This window comes from Leopardus geoffroyi, chromosome B3 (genome assembly GCF_018350155.1).
Source record: "Leopardus geoffroyi isolate Oge1 chromosome B3, O.geoffroyi_Oge1_pat1.0, whole genome shotgun sequence".
In the NCBI taxonomy this organism is placed as follows: domain Eukaryota; kingdom Metazoa; phylum Chordata; class Mammalia; order Carnivora; family Felidae; genus Leopardus; species Leopardus geoffroyi.
In genome coordinates, this window is record NC_059337.1 from 78674686 (window position 1) to 78693470 (window position 18785).

The following is an 18785-nucleotide window of genomic DNA, read 5'->3' on the forward strand; positions in this document are numbered from 1 at the left end:
AAGGATTTTTAAGTATTACCAAGAAAATATAATAGGCTCTTGAATTATGTTTGAAGCAATGAAAATGAGTACTAGAAAGCCTGTTAACAGAGCCTGGTGTACTGATTGGAGACATTTGTTGAGGAAGAACAGTTAATAGATTTTGCTCCTAGGTCACTGAGAGGTCAAAGGTACTTTTATCAAAGGTTCAAACAACAAGAAAAAAATGTTTTCTCAGGAAAGCTTATGAGAAATTAAGGGCACATGGAGTATGACATGTTGGAAGAACATGGTCAGATACCCATCAAACAATAAAAAATCTGATCCCTAGAGCTCATAATAAAATTTAACAGAATAATTAGAGAAGAAGAATGTAATTAACTAATATTAACTAAATACCTACAATGTATCAGGTGCTAAGGCAAGCATTTTAAATACATATACTGATTAATTGTCAAAGCAAACCTTGCTGAGTGACTATTGATATCCTCAATTTATCCTCAATGAATTAACCAAGACTAAAAAAACCATATAAGGGCACCTGGGTGATTCAGTCAGTTGAGCAGCCAACTTCACCTCAGGTCATGATCTCACGCTGAGTTCGAGCCCCCACACTGAGCTTGCTGCTGTCAGTGTAGGGCCCGTTTTAGATCTTCTGTCCCACCCTCTCTCTCTGCCCCTCCCAAGCTTGCACTCTCTCTCTCTCTCAAAAACAAGTAAGCATTTTAAAAAGCACCCAAAAAAGTACAATTGTTGGGGTATAATTTTTATAGATTCCACTATTGTTTCCAGTTTTATGCTTCCTTTCCAGTGGAAGAGTTCTATATCCCTGCCTCTTGTCATGTGATTTACTACACCTCTGGAAGGAAGGAGGGTATTTCTGCAGATCAGGAACATCATGCTTATCTATGTGACTTCCTCTAGACATATACGTATGCTATATTCAATTAGAAACTTCAAGAATGATCACACAAATTTGTTATTTTCTTTTTCCTTTTTCCAAAAGACAGGATCTTCTTCTTCACCTTGGATCCAGTAGAAAGAAGGCATATAAAACAAGAGACAATATTTGATATAAAATATAAGCAAAGAGAAAAAATTTATGTTGTAATCTACTAAGACCAGAGAGTTGTTTTTTTATGCAACTTATCCTAGTAAAAGTCAACTACTACAGTCATAAGTCATGGAGCTCAAATTCAAAGTAAATTCTATCTGGCTTTAAATCCCATGCATAATCTACAAAATCATTCTCCTTCTCAGGATGTGGTATGTAAAGCCATATGTAGATGATATATTTCAGAAATAAGTGTAAATGTTTAAGGACAATCTTGGGAAATCTTTATTTTAACAATACACAAAATATGAGGAGATGGAAGTAGACTAAGAAAAAGTATATAAATGCAATGGTAGAATAGTTAGTGCAGGAAGAATTTCACTAAGGGAGTAATCTGCAACATGAAATATTGGAGAGAATGGAAAGGATGAGGACTAAGAAGAATTTAAGAAGAGATTTCTCGTTTTAGAAATCAAATTATTCATCATCTTCAAAGTTTGCCTGATCTATTTGAAGAACTAAGATGTCAAGGTAAGGCAAGTATTTATAACCTCAGTCCAAGAACCCTTTGGTATGGATCCTTGGATTACTTGAATATGAATCATTAAATATACAGACCTTATATTGTTTATGTAACAAGTTACCACTAAGTTAGTTTAAAACAACACGAATTTATTAGCTCACAGTTTCTATGGGTCATAATTGTGACAAAGGACTCAATGGGCTAAAGTTAAGATATGAACCAAACTATGTGACTCAAGAATTCATTTCCAAGCTCATTCAACCTTTAGCCAAATTCATTTCCTTACAGCTGTACGATTTAGGACCACTGCCTTGCTAGCTGTCATCAAGGAACTGTCATTAACTCCTAAAGACTTCTTTTGGTCATTGTACATGGCCCCCTACATCTCAGAACCAGTAAGGCACATCCCAGCCTTCTAATGTTTGAAATCTCTCCTACCTTCCCCTTTCAATCTCTTTTGCCTTATTCTTCTAGCCCATCTCCCAGTCTTGCTTTCCTTTTTCTACTTTTATAGGTTTATGTAATTAGAGTGATTAGGCTCACTCTTATAATTCAAGATAATATATTTGAAGTCAACTGACTAGTAACCACAGTTCCATCTGCAGAGTCTCCTCCCAGAAGTACCTAAGTTAGTGTTTAATTGAATAAACAGAACAGAGGAAAGAAGTGGAAATTTTTAGAGTTCTATGGCACCAAGGACATTTATTAAAAAATGTAAATTCCTAAGGCTCTCCTCCAAAGTTTTGCAAACAAAATTCTAGGATAAGACAGTGGTTTACATTTAAATGAGCCATTTAGGTAATTCTTTTGCAGATTAAAACTTAAAAAATAACTTATCTACAAGGTCTATGGTGAGCTTCATTATACCTAATATCAGAAATTTTATGAAAAACATTTTCATCATGTGCTTTTTTGCAGAGTTAGTTTACCTAAGTTTTAAAGGCTCTAAGGGTTCTGTGGCCCACAATACTTAAGACTAACTAATTTAAGGAATGGGTGAATATGCAAAGGATGCAAGAGAGTAGCTTACACTTGACAACCTTGACAGCAAAGTAAAGGAAATGGATGGGATGGTAGTTTTAGAAGGAGGCCTGTTTGAGGGATTTTTTGTTTGTTTGGTTAGGATAGTTAAGAATTGGGCATTTGGAAGGAAGATAATTCATAGGTGGGGGCATTCGAAAGCACAATGAAGACACCTGAAGTAGCAAATTACCTACAGCTATGAGATTAAGAGAACAGCTGGAAATTTTAATTTTGTGATAGAAAAGAGAAACATTTGTCTCTAAGAGACAAGAAAAAGAGGACAAATAAAGAAACAGAGAAACTCTAAGACCTCCTTTCCCTAAGGATTAGAGGGTGTGGCCAGTGTGGGATAAGTTAGGAAAGAAGAGCTGAGAAAAAACCTAAAGATTAGCAAAGGATGAAAACAAAACAAATGTACCTTCAGTGCTGCCTATTATATAATCCATATAATATGGATTTGAACAAAAACTGTTTTCAAATAATAAAATCATTTGCTTTTTATTTCAACATTTCTCTGCTGAGGTGATATAATTCCAATAACTAGAACATGAAAAACATCTAGTATATAAAAGCTATTACTAAATTAACTATTTAGATCATATTTATTAGGGCACTAGCTATGGAGAGATGCAAAAGTCCTGTATTTAAATCTCAAATTTAGTATCAAGTTTGTTAAGTAACTGTGCACAAATAAGTTTATTTTAATCTGTTTCAGCTTTTTCATTTATCAAACGAGGATAGTACTGTTTCTCGTGTAATCCACAAGCTAACTTTGGGAAGAAAATAAGAGAACTGTCATGTTTTATAATTAATTTATTTTTTTAGCATTTTTAACATTAAAAGATAAATGAACTACACCTTACAGATTTATTGCTAGCTGTGAGGAGCACCAAAAAATAGGGTATCAGTATAACACCAGATACCTTTCTGCACTAGCAACCAAACGGAAGCTTTTTTGAATATAGAAAAAGGTCCTAATGTTGAAAGAAAAAAAAGTGTTCTGTACCTCAACTCCCAATTCCAGCAATATGGAAGAGAGCATAATTTTGAATGCCCCTGTTTCATTCACCAAAAATTGTGGAGGAAATATGAAAACACTCATCATCTCTGGTGAAATAGTTTCCAAATGGCTGCACTCAAAGAAACATCTTAAATTTATAGAAGTAGACTTATAATTTGCTTCATTAAAGAGGAAAAGAGTATCATTTAAATGCAAAAATAGGAAAAACCTACAAAACTGACAAACAATAAAAAAAAGACTTCCCATTAACTATCATTAGGTTTATCCATTCAACCAAGAAAATAACTATCACAGAATCTTAGAAACAATAAACAAAAAGAACAGTTAACTATCTAATTGTATTTTTCTAAAATGAAGGAAAGCATGTATATAATTTTTTTAATTGGCCAAAATTGCACATAAAAACATTACAATTTAAATCCTTTATATTCACTCTCAATGTACTGAAAATTATAGACTTTCATTTGGTTTAACTCCTGCAAGACTTTTGTATTTCCTTGGCTTTCAAAAATCCTATACTTCACATAATCCTAATTTTTTTTGTTAATCAGAGAAGTCTAACAAAAAATATATTATTAAAAGACTCAGTGCTAAATATATGTATATGATGGCACACTATATGTATTTAGTAAAAATATTAATTTTGCAAAATGAAATGCCTTATTCTCAAATATGGTAGTCAGGAATAATATCCTTAAACACCTGCCCATCCTCACTTAAAAACTGTATCTAAGTGACATTTGCTCATAAACTTTGTCGACTATGTAGGTCCTCTTTCTCTAGTTCCATTTCCATGTAGCACTCCAAGGGAAAAGTACATTTTGTTAAGAAGAAATGTCTAACCTAGTAGGAAAAAAAAAGAGGTATTTATAAGTGAAGAGCATTTGGATTTTTAATGGCCAAAATAAACTCCTAAATATTCACCATTATATGTTCAGTGGAGTCTCAAACATATATATGTAAAGAATCCAAAACTAAATTAACATGGGCTATAACTAATATGAATTAATATGAATTGCCAAATAAATTCTCTATGGCCATTAAAACTTCAAAAATAGTATCCAAATTTTTTGACATATATAAAGCACATTTTAAATGTTTTAGAGTTTACAAATTAAATTGTGAAAACCAGCTCTGTGTCCACAGATTGTGGACAACATACAACAATGTGGGCACTACGATACTGTAATTTAAAATGCAGTTATAGGGGCACTTGGGTGGCTCAGTATGTAAGAATCAGACTTCGGCTGAAGTCATGGTCTCACGGTTTGTGAGTCAAGCCCCAAGTCAGGCTCTGTGTGGACAGCTCAGAGCCTGGAGCCTGCTTCAGATTCTGTGTCTCCCCCTCTCTGCCCTTCCTTTGCTTGCTCTCAGTCTTTGTCACTCTCTCTCAAAACTGAATAAACATTAAAAAATTTAAAAGACATAAAAATAAAATAAAATGCAGTTCTAGATCTTTTCTTAGAATATTATTAACAAAATAATTTGTAGCAACATGTTTGTTTCCTGTCAACACTTTTTATGGCACCTCCCGTGAAAGTATAAAGTAAAATTTTCCCAGAATGAAAACATTTTATCTTTCAAAACCATACCTGAGCCTTCTCTGAAAATATAATTATAGTCCAGTTACCATCCTTCAGGCACACTGTCTTAATCTTTCCACTTTTAAGAATAGATGTGTGTGTATACGTATCTACATATATATGTATACAAACACACCTGCAAATGTAAAATTCCTGTGTAAAAGTCAAACTGCATGAAGGTGACATCTAATCAGACTCCCTATGTTCACAATGATGGAATTTGTTGCACACTGTAGACTTAAGTAGTGTTGAAGAGAAGTAAATACACCAGGGAAAAGGAACAGTATAATACACTGGATTCCTGGTTTGTGGCAGAGGAAGCATAAATGGGCTTGAGCATATTATGAACAAACACTAAGCCCTATTTTATAATGAAAATGAAAACATTACAAAAGGCGCTTTGGGATTTTTAGCATACCTGTGATGTTGCTGCTGAAGTAGTAAGCTCTTAAGGACTGAATCAATAGCTTCAAAGCAGTTGGAAACTCACATATGGAAAATGTAAATAATAAGATTGATTTTTACAGCAGAAATCTATGTATCAAGCAGGTTCACTGGAAACAAATGATAAAATGAATATACTTCTAGAAAGGGAGTACTCAAGACGGTGTGCCATCCGCTGAGGTGACATACATTATAAAAGACAACTTAGGTGCCAACCAATGGAAGGGGAATCAATCTTTCTGATGGTATACAGTGACTCATCTGTTGCCTCTTTAATATACTATTAAATAAGCAAAAGATATTGTTAGTCTGTGAAATTTTTGGACCAGTAGCAGTATTGCAAAAATCGCCAATAATTGCCTTTTTCCAAAATGTTCCAAGTGTAGAAATCTAACCAGCAAACCAATTTCTTCCTCTAACATGATTAATCATTAATACAAATGCACAAAGACAGCACCTTTTCTGACTCTCTTATAATGTCTTTAATTTCTACATAAGGGAGGATGAATTTAACTTTCCAGTTTAATCCTATAATCAGAATATTCTTCATTTTATAATTATAACAGAACAAAATCAAAATTTTTATAAGGCATCAGTCTTTACCTGAAAGCTGTCATCTTACTCTTAGATAGGAAACCTTCAGTTAAGTGTGTGATAATGTGTTCTGAAGGTCATACATTTGTGGGGTGTTTTCTAGCTTCATTTTTTCCCTTTCTTTAAATAACTAATGACAAATAAATCACGTGTAGTCAAAGAAACCGGCATACTAATTTCAGAGCAAAGTTTTTTTCTTTTGTAATGAACTTTTGAAAAGTGGGAATCAGAGTGTTCCGCAATTGAGAAATGTAAAGGCAATCGCACCATTAAGTCCCCATTGTCTTTTAAGATAGCAATCTACATTCTATATGGAATGACTTTTTTTTATTACAGAAGTTCCCAGCCTCTACAATTTATCAATAAGCCAATATTATAAAAATGTCCTTTATCACCTTCTGTCTAAAACTGTAAAGTCAAGATTCTTTTCCAGCATTTTGATTTCTTTCAATTTAGAAGCAGAATTTCATGACAAGCTTTTGCTACTACTTTTGCTCACCAGTAATCAAAAGCATACACTGACTGGAGGACAAGTTACTGAAACCAGTAAATCTATCTTTCATTACATAAATCTGAGGTGTTTATAGAAATCTATATTTGTTTACAAAATGCAAACTATCCTCAGATATCAATTTTCCTATATAGAAATCACAACATCAATTCTCCAAAGTTAATTCCTAACGACAATGGCAATGTAGCCAAGATGTTTCTCAGATAATCCATAGATTTAGAAGAGAATTAGGCTATTATAATTTTTAGTTTCCCTTAAGCCTGATACTTATTTCTTAATGGTTAAAGGCCAATTCCATTTGTTGAGAAAGCTCTTATGGTGTTCCAAATGACATTAGATTCTCCCGAGAAAGTTCAAGTTCACTGAGGAACGGCAATATGGTTAAGTTTTCCAAATCTATGAAACATGATTTTTTTTTTTACTTAACTAAAACAAAACTTTTTGACTTCATAACTGCGTGGGGTGCCTGGGTGACTCAGTCAGCTGCGTGTCCAACCTCGGCTCAGGTCACGATCTCACAGTTCATGAGTTTGCATGGGGCTCTGTGCTGACAGCTCAGAGCCTGGAGCCTGCTTCAGATTCTGTGTTTCCCTCTCTTTCTGCCCACACCCCACTCTCTGTCTCAAAAAAATAAAACATTAAAAAAATTTTTAATTTCATAACTGTGAAGGATGCTGGAAAAAACAAATCAATATTTCCTTTTAGTTCAAAGTATTTGAAATAAATTCAACTCTGTCACCAAATTAAGAAAAACTACAAAACAGATTGAGTTAATAAAGAGGTTTATAATTGCAGAATCCTCTCATATTTGTAACACAGTCCCCACTGTCATTAGTCGTGGCATTCACACATCACAGAAAGGAGGAAAGTGGAGATTTTATTATACCATTGAAAGTTTGTTTGTCTTCTGTCAGTTCATAATTCCTTTGCCAAGTACTGCATCTAGGCTCCATCTGGTGCATTCACCACCTCAATTTAAAATCTGCGGAAAGATTCCAGCTAATGATGGGAAATCAAGCAATTTAGTATTTGTTTGACTTCATTTTAAGCATGATGGTCATTACCAGAAATTCCTGATTGTCAGTTTTCTGAGGCTACAAATAGATTGCATATTGCAGAAGTCCTACATTTTTCTGGAGTTCAAAAAAAAGAAGGTGTGCACTTTAAAGCTAAAATCCATGGTAATATAATGAGCACGCTGTTACAGGATATTTTCAAACAGTGGTTTTATGGCCATCTGTTGGAACCTCTGCACTGGGTTGCATGTTTTTCACTACCTAAAAATCTAAAGTAACTTCTATAAAAGACTCAAGAATTATAATGAAAGAGGCATCCCTGACGCTTAACAATGTTGGGGCAAAACACATGAAAGAAATTGCCTGAAATACAAGGGACTATTAAAATACAAAGTTTTCTAAACGACTAAGTTTTTAGTTGGCTTTCATAATAAACACTATTATTAAGCATCAGTTATCTGTCATCTAAATGCGCAAATAGCATATTGTTCCATTTTAGGATTTTTACTACTAAAGCCAACCAATGAGGAAGAAAGATCTTTTAAGGAAGAGGGAACCTATCTGTGGAATGGTGTGAGTATGGAAGACAATCTCAGTGGCAGAATGAGTACAAGTTATAAAGGTGAAAACAGTATATTCAGGAGACCACGAGTAGCTGCCCGTCCCCACACTAGAGGTTGAGAGTTCATGTACAGCGAGAGATAATTGCTGCAGACGAAATACGCAAACACTTTCCTTTCTGTTTCATCAAATTCTCCAACAAAAGACTTTAATCAGCTCAAGAGACATTCCTGGGGTAACAAAAAGAAGATCTATTTAAAAAGTGTGGGCACACAGGGTGTGCGGGTGGCTCAGTCAGTTGAGTGCCTGACTTGTGGTTTCAGCTCAGGTCATGATCTCACAATTTGTGGGATCGAGCCCTGTATCAGGCTTTGCAGAGCCTACTTGGAATTCACCCTCTCTCTCTTTCTCTCTCTCTCTCTCTCTCTCTCTCTCTCTCTCTCTCTCCTCCCTCACTCATGCTGTCTCTCTCAAATAAACCTTAAACATATGCCCACACACAAAACCAACAAAACATAAAGCCAACCAATCTTAGGAATTTAAGTTACTTGACCCTGCACTCAGTGGACCCTGTATCCTGATTAAGCAGCTGGTGTGCAATAAACTGTGTACCAAAAAAAGGAAAAGAACAGAAAGAAAAAAGAAAAAAGCCAACCATAGATGGTTAAATTCAAGATCTACAATTCTCTATTCCCCTAGGTAGAATGAAGTACCATCTTCCACTAGGTGATATAGTGCAACAAACATCACACCTTGCAGACATCTGTTTTCCAGCTGACAATGGGCCAAAATAACACTTCAGACTTCGGGAAAAAAAATGCCTTCCTCTCAGAGCAGTGCTGACATAAATCCTAATGACCTGATACTTTTAACTACCTCCTTTTAACAACCTCTTGTACTATGCTCCAGCAAGGTCTCCAAATGACCGACGAGTAAAATGCTACCCACAGCACTTAAATCAGACATGGGACCTAATAACAGCTTTTTTTCCTCAAGCTCCTTTTTCTACTCTGTCTTCCTAATTATTGTCATCAGTGTGCACTTTTTTTTCCTTTAGAGGAAATATCGACATTTTTGGAGTGAAATATTGAAATGGTGCATTTGTTTTATTGATGATTTTGCAGCAGTTAACATTCACGGAACTAAAGGTTGCCAAACTTTGTGGATGAGGTCAAAAACTTAGAAGCAAATTACACAGAGACGTAAAAACGGATGTTAAAATTAGTTAGCAGATTTTTTCCTAATCTTCCCTGCATGAGAATATAAGTGTATAAAATAAATCTTGATGTATGGTACTGATTAGGGTTGCAAGTTACCAAACAAAACTACAAAAAACTCAACTCTTTATTTATACGCATTAATGTGTTTTTAGAAACTTCTGAGCCTAAAAGAGTTGTTAATTTTTATAAACATGAGCAAGCTTTTAACGGTGCAGCTTCCCCCTCCTTGGTCAGATAAATGAACAAGCTTCAAAGAAGGAAATATGGTAAGGTACGTTTTAAAAGAGATTTAGAAGACCCATTAGCCTTCTGCAGCCTATATACGTCAATGTCTTAGGCAATGTCCTTTAATGCTAACATTGCTATGATGGTCTTGCATTTCCAAATATCCTGACATAATTCATATAATAAATACCGAAACTAAACTTGTTCATGTAAAACCTCTCACAACCCTCATCTTGCCCCAGCTTCTTGGTGTTGCCAAGATTTCTGTAACGTTGCAGTAGTTACTTAATATTCCTGATCTTGCCTACCTCAGGGCTTAGGTAACCTGTTTTATTGTATCTGGGTAAACTGGTCCTATCACATCATAATCCATACTTCCTACAAAAGTTAAGTTTGATCTAGTGTGTTCATAGCCAAGTGGAATCATATTAATAACAGGTGTTCATTTACCATAATAAGGGAAGTTTATTTCTGTTTGCTCTTCAAAAAAGAACACTGGAATAATTCTTTTAACTGTAGGCATTAAAAATGCCACAGTAGGAATCCGACTATCATTTAAAACCATTCCTTTTCAAACTATCATATTTCCAATTAGAGTTTTACTCCTTATAACACCCCATAGAAAATGCTCTTAATATAAACCTGTTTTTGGATTTCAGAGCTTCCCCTCCTAAGTCCCCTTTTGAACAGCTGCCTAAAAGAAAGCCTGATAAACTCCTCAGGAAAATCTCTTCTCAATATGGTTTCCCACGAGAGGTGGTCATTTCATCTCCAAATCTCTCTATAATGATGGGTTTAAGGACTGAAGTGAGGAAAGATCTATCAATACCACCTCCAAATTGTCAACCTACTACATGGCTGAAGTTTCATTCAAAGTGCCTTTCAGGTAACTATTCAGGTTCCGACTCCTTTTAGGGAACTCAGTCTTGATTAAAATCACTGTGCCTTTAGATCTTACAAGTTAGAACCATTACATGCAAAATTTCTCTTTATTCCACTGTTCAATCTACTGAGGGAGGAAGATGTGAAACAGGGAATATTAAGTGTCTGATGTGAACTGATGCAGAAGGGAAGTAAATAATTCCTTGGAAAAGTAAACATTTATCATGGTAAAGTCATAGATAAGATGGAAGGTTGGCAGCCAGTGTCTTTATTTATAAAGACACAAAAGCACCCCTTTTAGTTTCCCTCAGAAGGAAAACAGTTTTTGCAAATGCTTAGGGATATATTTAAGCCTGTTTTCTACTACTCTCCCCCTAAAGTCTTTGGGGACAATTTTACATGTATGTATGTACTTGGAGCATCTTAAAGTATATTCGTGATCTTTTCCAATGGAGAAAGGGCACCTTTCTCAAAGGAAAGAGAATGGTATCTTCCCCCACTCTTTCTCTACCTCTATGTATGGAGGGATGTTCATGTTCTTTTCACGGCAGCATTCTTAAAAAGAGAACAGCACTTAAATTGCCGCAGAACATGAAAAGGATGTCATGTTTAAAAAAAATTCTTGCTGGAAAAACATCGTAAAAATTACAGTCATCTAAGATCTGCTGAGTCAGAATCCCTGGCATAAAAGGCTCAGAAATCCCTCATACAAATAAGAATCCAGATGATTGAGGACATCGATAGTGATGTCATATTAACAGTATGTAACTCTGATGTGATGTGGTGAAAATGGCACTTCATGTTTGTGATCTCCTTTCCAAAATTTTATAACTCCAGTCCATCCTGACTGGAACATCAGGCAATTCCCAAATGAAGGACATTCTACAAAGGTATCTGTCACATACTCCTCAAAACTGTCAGGGTCATCAAAAACAAGGAAAATCTGAGAAACTGTCATCTCCAAATAGGAGCATAAGGAAACAAAGCAATTACATGTGAATGTAGTGTCTTGGATGGATCTTGAGACAGAAAGTGGCCATTAGGCAAAACTAAGAAAAACCAAATCAAGTATGGACTTCAGTTACTAACAATATATTGATATTGCTTCACTAATTGTAACTAATATACTATAGTTATGCAAAATGTAAATACTAGGGAGAAGTGAATAAGGGATATATGAGAACTCTCTGTGCCATCTTAACAAATTTTCTGTAAATTTAAAATTGTTCAAAAAATAAAGTATATTAAAAGTTATATAAAAAAAGAATTCACACAACATCAGAGATCAAAAGTAAAAGGAGTACCAAGTAAGTATTTAAGAAAAAAAATCCCATGGTTCAGTCAAGAGTGAGGGAACTAGATACTAGAAGTTGAGACTGTAACGCACATTTTTGTAGCATATCCTCTCAAGTCAGTCACAAAATCACAAAATGTTATCACAAGTCCTCAGCTCTCTCCTTTCTTCTAGCCTTCAGCAGCTTAGGTGTGATGTGATGTCATTTCCAGAAGTTTTGCCAGCGGTCTCTACTGCCTCAGCTCCTCTGTCTCCTCATCGTATTCATCTAAACAAACTAAATCACTCTAGCTGCCCACTTTCTCTAAATCTACTCTGAATTAGCTAAGCCCAACAACATCAACAACAAAAGAGAAAAACCTAAATGGACTACTAGAATGGCACACCATCTTTGCTGTCTCCCCTGACACACCTCTCATTTGCAGTGCCTCAGCAAAAATATATTTACTTCCTCAGTATCTGTCAAAAATCTCACTTTTCACCTTCTCTACAGTAACCACTCTAGGGCAAACTACTCTATCATCATGACTCATCAGCAACTATGTACTATCTATGCACATTCTCTATTGTTCATTCAATCCATTTGTCACACAGGAGACAAAATAATCCATTTGAAATGTAGGTTGAATTTCTTTCTCTCTCTTTTCTCTTTTCTTCCTTTTCTGTTTTATCCTTCTGTCTATGTCTCTCTCTCTCTCTCTCTTTCTACTCATTACCACCACAACCACTTATATCTTTATTGGCTTTTCATTACTTTTAAGATTAAGATATGACTCAATTATGTGATTTACAAGCATCAGTATATTTTGGACCTTACTCGTTTCTCCACATGAAATTTGCTTCTACCATAAGACATTGGATATGAATATCTAAGTTGTATCATTATATATATATATATTTGTTATACCATTAAATAGATATCATTATATATATATATATATGTATGTATAAGTTATATCATTAAATAATGATATTCATACAAAAAAATAAAAGAAATTTATCCTGCAAGAAGATTTAGGTGTCAGTACAATACAAGAATGTGGGATATATTCTTAATCCAAACAGAAAAGGCGAAAATTATTTTTTTTAAAGTAGGTCACTTTTAACACATAAACCTCAAGTTGGGACAGTAAAAGATAGCTCAACAGAATATAGGCAGTTGTTTTGGAAACAAATATTGATAATACAGAATGTTCATTGGAAATGTTAAGATCTATTATATGAAAAATGTTCAAATTGCAAAAATGGGACCAAAAGGGAAAAAAAAAACAATAATGGGCAAATGCCACAGCAAAATAGGTGAGAAAATTCAAATGGCCCAAAACAGGAAAACATTACATTCTTGAAAATCCCATAATCAGGGAAATGTAAATTAAGTAGGAATAAGAAACATTTGCACATATTGGCCTCACTAACATGTTAAAATGCATTCCTATAAATTGTGTGAGATGTGGACAAAAGAAACTCTCATTACTGGGGAAAATATGAATCATTAGTATTTCTATCAAAAGCAATCCAGGGGCACCTGGCTGGCTCACTTGGTTAAGTGTTCGACTTTGGTTCAGGTCTTGATCTCGCAGTATGTGAGTTTGAGCACCATGTCAGGCTCTGGGCTGACAGCTCAGAGCCTGGAGCCTGCTTCCGATTCTGTGTCTTCTGCTGTCTCTGCCTCTCTCTCTCTCAAAAATAAACATTAATTAAAAAAAAAGCAATCCAGAAATATCTATTGAAATTGAAAATACAGATACCCTTCAGCCCATAGAACTCACTCCTGAGAATGCATTCCATTCTAATGAATCATTAAAAATTAGGGTAAGTATGTAAAACAATGAAGCTTTTTTATTTATTGATTTATTTTTTTCAATATACGAAATTTATTGTCAAAATGGTTTCCATACAACACCCAGTGCTCATCCCAAAAGGTGTCCTCCCCAATACCCATCACCCACCCTCCCCTCACTCCCACCCCCCATCAACCCTCAGTTTGTTCTTAGTTTTTAAGAGTCTCTCATGCTTTGGCTCTCTCCCACTCTAACCTCTTTTTTTTTTTCCCGTCCCCTCCCTCATGGGTTTCTGTCAAGTTTCTCAGGATCCACATAACAGTGAAACTTACAGTATCTTTCTTTCTCTGTATGGCTTATTTCACTTAGCATCACACTCTCCAGTTCCATCCATGTTGCTACAAAGGGCCATATTTCGTTTTCTCATTGCCATGTAGTACTCCATTGTGTATATAAACCACAATTTCTTAATCCATTCATCAGTTGATGGACATTTAGGCTCTTTCCATAATTTGGCTATTGTTGAGAGTGCTGCTATAAACATTGGGGCACAAGTGCCCCTATGCATCAGTACTCCTGTATCCCTTGGGTAAATTCCTAGCAGTGCTATTGCTGGGTCGTAGCGTAGGTCTATTTGTAATTTTCTGAGGAACCTCCACACTGTTTTCCAGAGTGGCTGCACCAGTTTGCATTTCCACCAAGAGTGCAAGAGGGTTCCCGTTTCTCCACATCCTCTCCAGCATCTATAGTCTCCTGATTTGTTCATTTTGGCCACTCTGACTAGCGTGAGGTGATATCTGAGTGTGGTTTTGATTTGTATTTCCCTGATGAGGAGCGACGTTGAGCATCTTTTCATGTGCCTGTTGGCCATCCGGATGTCTTCTTTAGAGAAGTGTCTATTCATGTTTTCTGCCCATTTCTTCACTGGGTTATTTGTTTTTCGGGTGTGGAGTTTGGTGAGCTCTTTATAGATTTTGGATACTAGCCCTTTGTCCGATATGTCATTTGCAAATATCTTTTCCCATTCCGTTGGTTGCCTTTTAGTTTTGTTGGTTGTTTCCTTTGCTGTGCAGAGCTTTTTATCTTCATGAGGTTCCAATAGTTCATTTTTGCTTTTTATTCCCTTGCCTTTGGGGATGGGTCGAGTAAGAGATTGCTACGGCTGAGGTCAGAGAGGTCTTTTCCTGCTTTCTCCTCTAGGGTTTTGATGGTTTCCTGTCTCACATTCAGGTCCTTTATCCATTTTGAGTTTATTTTTGTGAATGGTGTGAGAAAGTGGTCTAGTTTCAACCTTCTGCATGTTGCTGTCCAGTTGTCCCAGCACCATTTGTTAAAAGAGACTGTCTTTTTTCCATTGGATGTTCTTTCCTGCTTTGTCAAAGATGAGTTGGCCATACGTTTGTGGGTCTAGTTCTGGGGTTTCTATTCTATTCCATTGGTCTGTGTGTCTGCTTTTGTGCCTATAGCATGCTATCTTGAAGATGACAGCTTTGTAGTAGAGGTGAAAGTCTGGGACTGTGATGCCTCTTGCTTTGGTCTTCTTCTTCAAAATTACTTTGGCTATTCGGGCCCTTTGGGGTTCCATATGAATGTTAGGATTGCTTGTTCTAGTTTCGAGAAGAATGCTGGTGCCATTTTGATTGGGATTGCACTGAATGTGTAGATAGCTTTGGGTAGTATTGACAGTTTGACAATATTTATTCTTCCAATCCATGAGGATAGAATGTTTTTCCATTTCTTTATACCTTCTTCAATTTCCTTCATAAGCTTTCTATAGTTTTCAGCATACAGATCTTTTACATCTTTGGTTAGATTTATTCCTAGGTATTTTATGCTTCTTGGTGCAATTGTGAATGGGATCAGTTTCTTTATTTGTCTTTCTGTTGCTTCATTGTTAGTGTATAAGAATGCAACTGATTTCTGTACATTGATTTTGTATCCTGCAACTTTGCTGAATTCATGTATCAGTTCTAGCAGACTTTTGGTGGAGTCTATCGGATTTTCCATGTGTAGTATCATGTCATCTGCAAAAAGTGAAAGCTTGACTTCATCTTTGCCAATTTTGATGCCTTTGATTTCCTTTTGTTGTCTGATTGGTGATGCTAGCACTTCCAACACTATATTAAACAACAGCGGTGAGAGTGGGCATCCCTGTCGTGTTCCTGATCTCAGGGAAAAAGCTCTCAGTTTTTCCCCATTGAGGATGATGTTAGCTGTGGGCTTTTCATAAATGGCTTTTATGATCTTTAAGCATGTTCCTTCTATCCCGACTTTCTCAAGGGTTTTTATTAAGAAATGTTGCTGAATTTTGTCAAAGGCCTTTTCTGCATCGATTGACAGGACATAGAATGAGTCTGGAAGTTGTCCTTCCCTTTCTATTCCTTGGAATAGCTTGAGAAGGATAACTATTATCTCTCTGCTTTAAACGTCTGGTAGAACTCCCCTTGGAAGCCATCTGGTCCTGGACTCTTATTTGTTGGGAGATTTTTGATAACTGATTCAATTTCTTCGCTGGTTATGGGTCTGTTCAAGCTTTCGATTTCCTCCTGATTGAGTTTTGGAAGAGTGTGGGTGTTTAGGAATTTGTCCATTTCTTCCAGGTTGTCCAGTTTGTTGGCATATAATTTTTCATAGTATTCCCTGATAATTGTTTGTATCTCTGAGGGATTGGTTGTAATCATTCCATTTTCATTCATGATTTTATCTGTTTGGGTCATCTCCCTTTTCTTTTTGAGAAGCCTGGCTAGAGGTTTGTCAATTTTGTTTATTTTTTTCAAAAAACCAACTCTTGGTTTCATTGATCTGCTCTACAGTTTTTTTAGATTCTACATTGTTCATTTCTGCTCTGATCTTTATTATTTCTCTTCTTCTGCTGGGTTTAGGCTGCCTTTGCTGTTCTGCTTCTATTCCCTTTAGGTGTGCTGCTAGATTTTGTATTTGGGATTTTTCTTGTTTCTTTAGATAGGCCTGGATTGCAATGTATTTTCCTCTCAGGACTGCCTTCGCTGCATCCTAAAGCGTTTGGATTGTTGTATTTTCATTTTCGTTTGTTTCCATATATTTTTTAATTTCTTCTCTAATTGCCTGGTTGACCCACTCATTCGTTAGTAGGGTGTTCTTTAACCTCCATGCTTTTGGAGGTTTTCCAGACGTTTTCCTATGGTTGATTTCAAGCTTCATAGCATTGTGGTCTGAAAGTATGCATGGTATAATTTCAATTCTTGCATACTTATGAAGGGCTGTTTTGTGACCCAGTATATGATCTATCTTGGAGAATGTTCCATGTGCACTCAAGAAGAAAGTATATTCTGTTGCTTTGGGATGCAGAGTTCTAAATATATCTGTCAAGTCCATCTGATCCAATGTCTCATTCAGGGCCCTTGTTTCTTTATTGACTATGTGTCTAGATGATCTATCCATTTCTGTAAGTGGGGTGTTAAAGTCCCCTGCAATTACCGCATTCTTATCAATAAGGTTGCTTATGTTTATGAGTAATTGTTTTATATATTTGGGGGCTCTCGTATTCAGCGCATAGATATTTATAACTGTTAGCTCTTCCTGATGGATAGACCCTGTTTATTATATAATGCCCTTCTTCATTTCTTGTTACAGCCTTTAATTTAAAGTCTAGTTTGTCTGATATAAGTATGGCTACTCCCGCTTTCTTTTGGCTTCCAGTAGCATGATAAATAGTTCTCCATCTCCTCACTCTCAATCTAAAGGTGTCCTCAGGTCTAAAATGAGTCTCTTGTAGACAGCAGATAGATGGGTCTTGTTTTTTTATCCGTTCTGATACCCTATGTCTTTTGGTTGGCGCATTTAGTCCATTTACATTCAGTGTTATTATAGAAAGATACAGGTTTAGAGTCATTGTGATGTCTGTATGTTTTATGCTTGTAGAGATGTCTCTGGTACTTTGTCTCACAGGATTCCCCTTAGGATCTCTTGTAGGGCTGGTTTGGTGGTGACAAATTCCTTCAGTTTTTGTTTGTTTGGGAAGACCTTTATCTCTCCTTCTATTCTAAATGACAGACTTGCTGGATAAAGGATTCTCGGCTGCATATTTTTCCTGTTCATCACATTGAAGATCTCCTGCCATGCCTTTCTGGCTTGCCAAGTTTCAAAAGAGAGATCAGTCAGGAATCTTATAGGTCTCCCTTTATATGTGAGGGCACGTTTATCCCTTGCTGCTTTCAGATTTTCTCTTTATCCTTGTATTTTGCCAGTTTCACTATGATATGTAGTGCAGAAGATCGATTCAAGTTACGTCTGAAGGGAGTTCTCTGCGCCTCTTGGATTTCAATGCCTTTTTCCTTCCCCAGTTCAGGGAAGTTCTCAGCTATAATTTCTTCAAGTACCCCTTCAGCACCTTTCCCTCTCTCTTCCTCCTCTGGGATACCAATTATGCGTATATTATTTCTTTTTAGTGTATCACTTAGTTCTCTAATTTTCCCCTCATACTCCTGGATTTTTTTATCTCTTTTTCTCAGCTTCCTCTTTTTCCATAATTTTATCTTCTAGTTCACCTATTCTCTCCTCTGCCTCTTCTATCTGAGCCGTCGTTGTTTCCATTTTATTTTGCATCTCGTTAAAGCGTTTTTCAGCTCCTCGTGACTGTTCCTTAGTCCCTTGATCTCCGTAGCAGGAGATTCTCTGCTCTCCTCTATACTGTTTTCAAGCCCAGCGATTAATTTTATGACTATTATTCTAAATTCACTTTCTGTTATATCATTTAAATCCTTTTTGATCAGTTCATTAGCTGTTATTTCCTGGAGATTCTTTTGAGGGGAATTCTTCCCTTTAGTCATTTTGGATAGTCTCTGGAGTGGTGCGGACCTGCAGGGCACTTCCCCTGTGCTGTGGTGGATAACTGGAGTTGGTGGGCGGGCCGCAGTCCGACCTGATATCTGCCCCCAGCCCACCGCTGGGGCCACAGTCAGACTGGTGTGTGCCTTCTCTTCCTCTCTCCTAGGGGCGGGATTCACTGTGGGGTGGCGTGGCCCATCTGGGTTACTTGCACACTGCCAGGCTTGTGGTGCTGGGGATCTGGCTATTAGCTGGGGTAGGTAGGCAA

At 36.3% G+C, this 18785-nt stretch overlaps 1 pseudogene; it reads left to right on the forward strand.

The window, feature by feature from the left end:
* Nucleotides 1-243: 243 nt before the first annotated feature.
* Nucleotides 244-18785, forward strand: part of LOC123583708 — a 46638-nt pseudogene continuing 28096 nt past the window's right edge.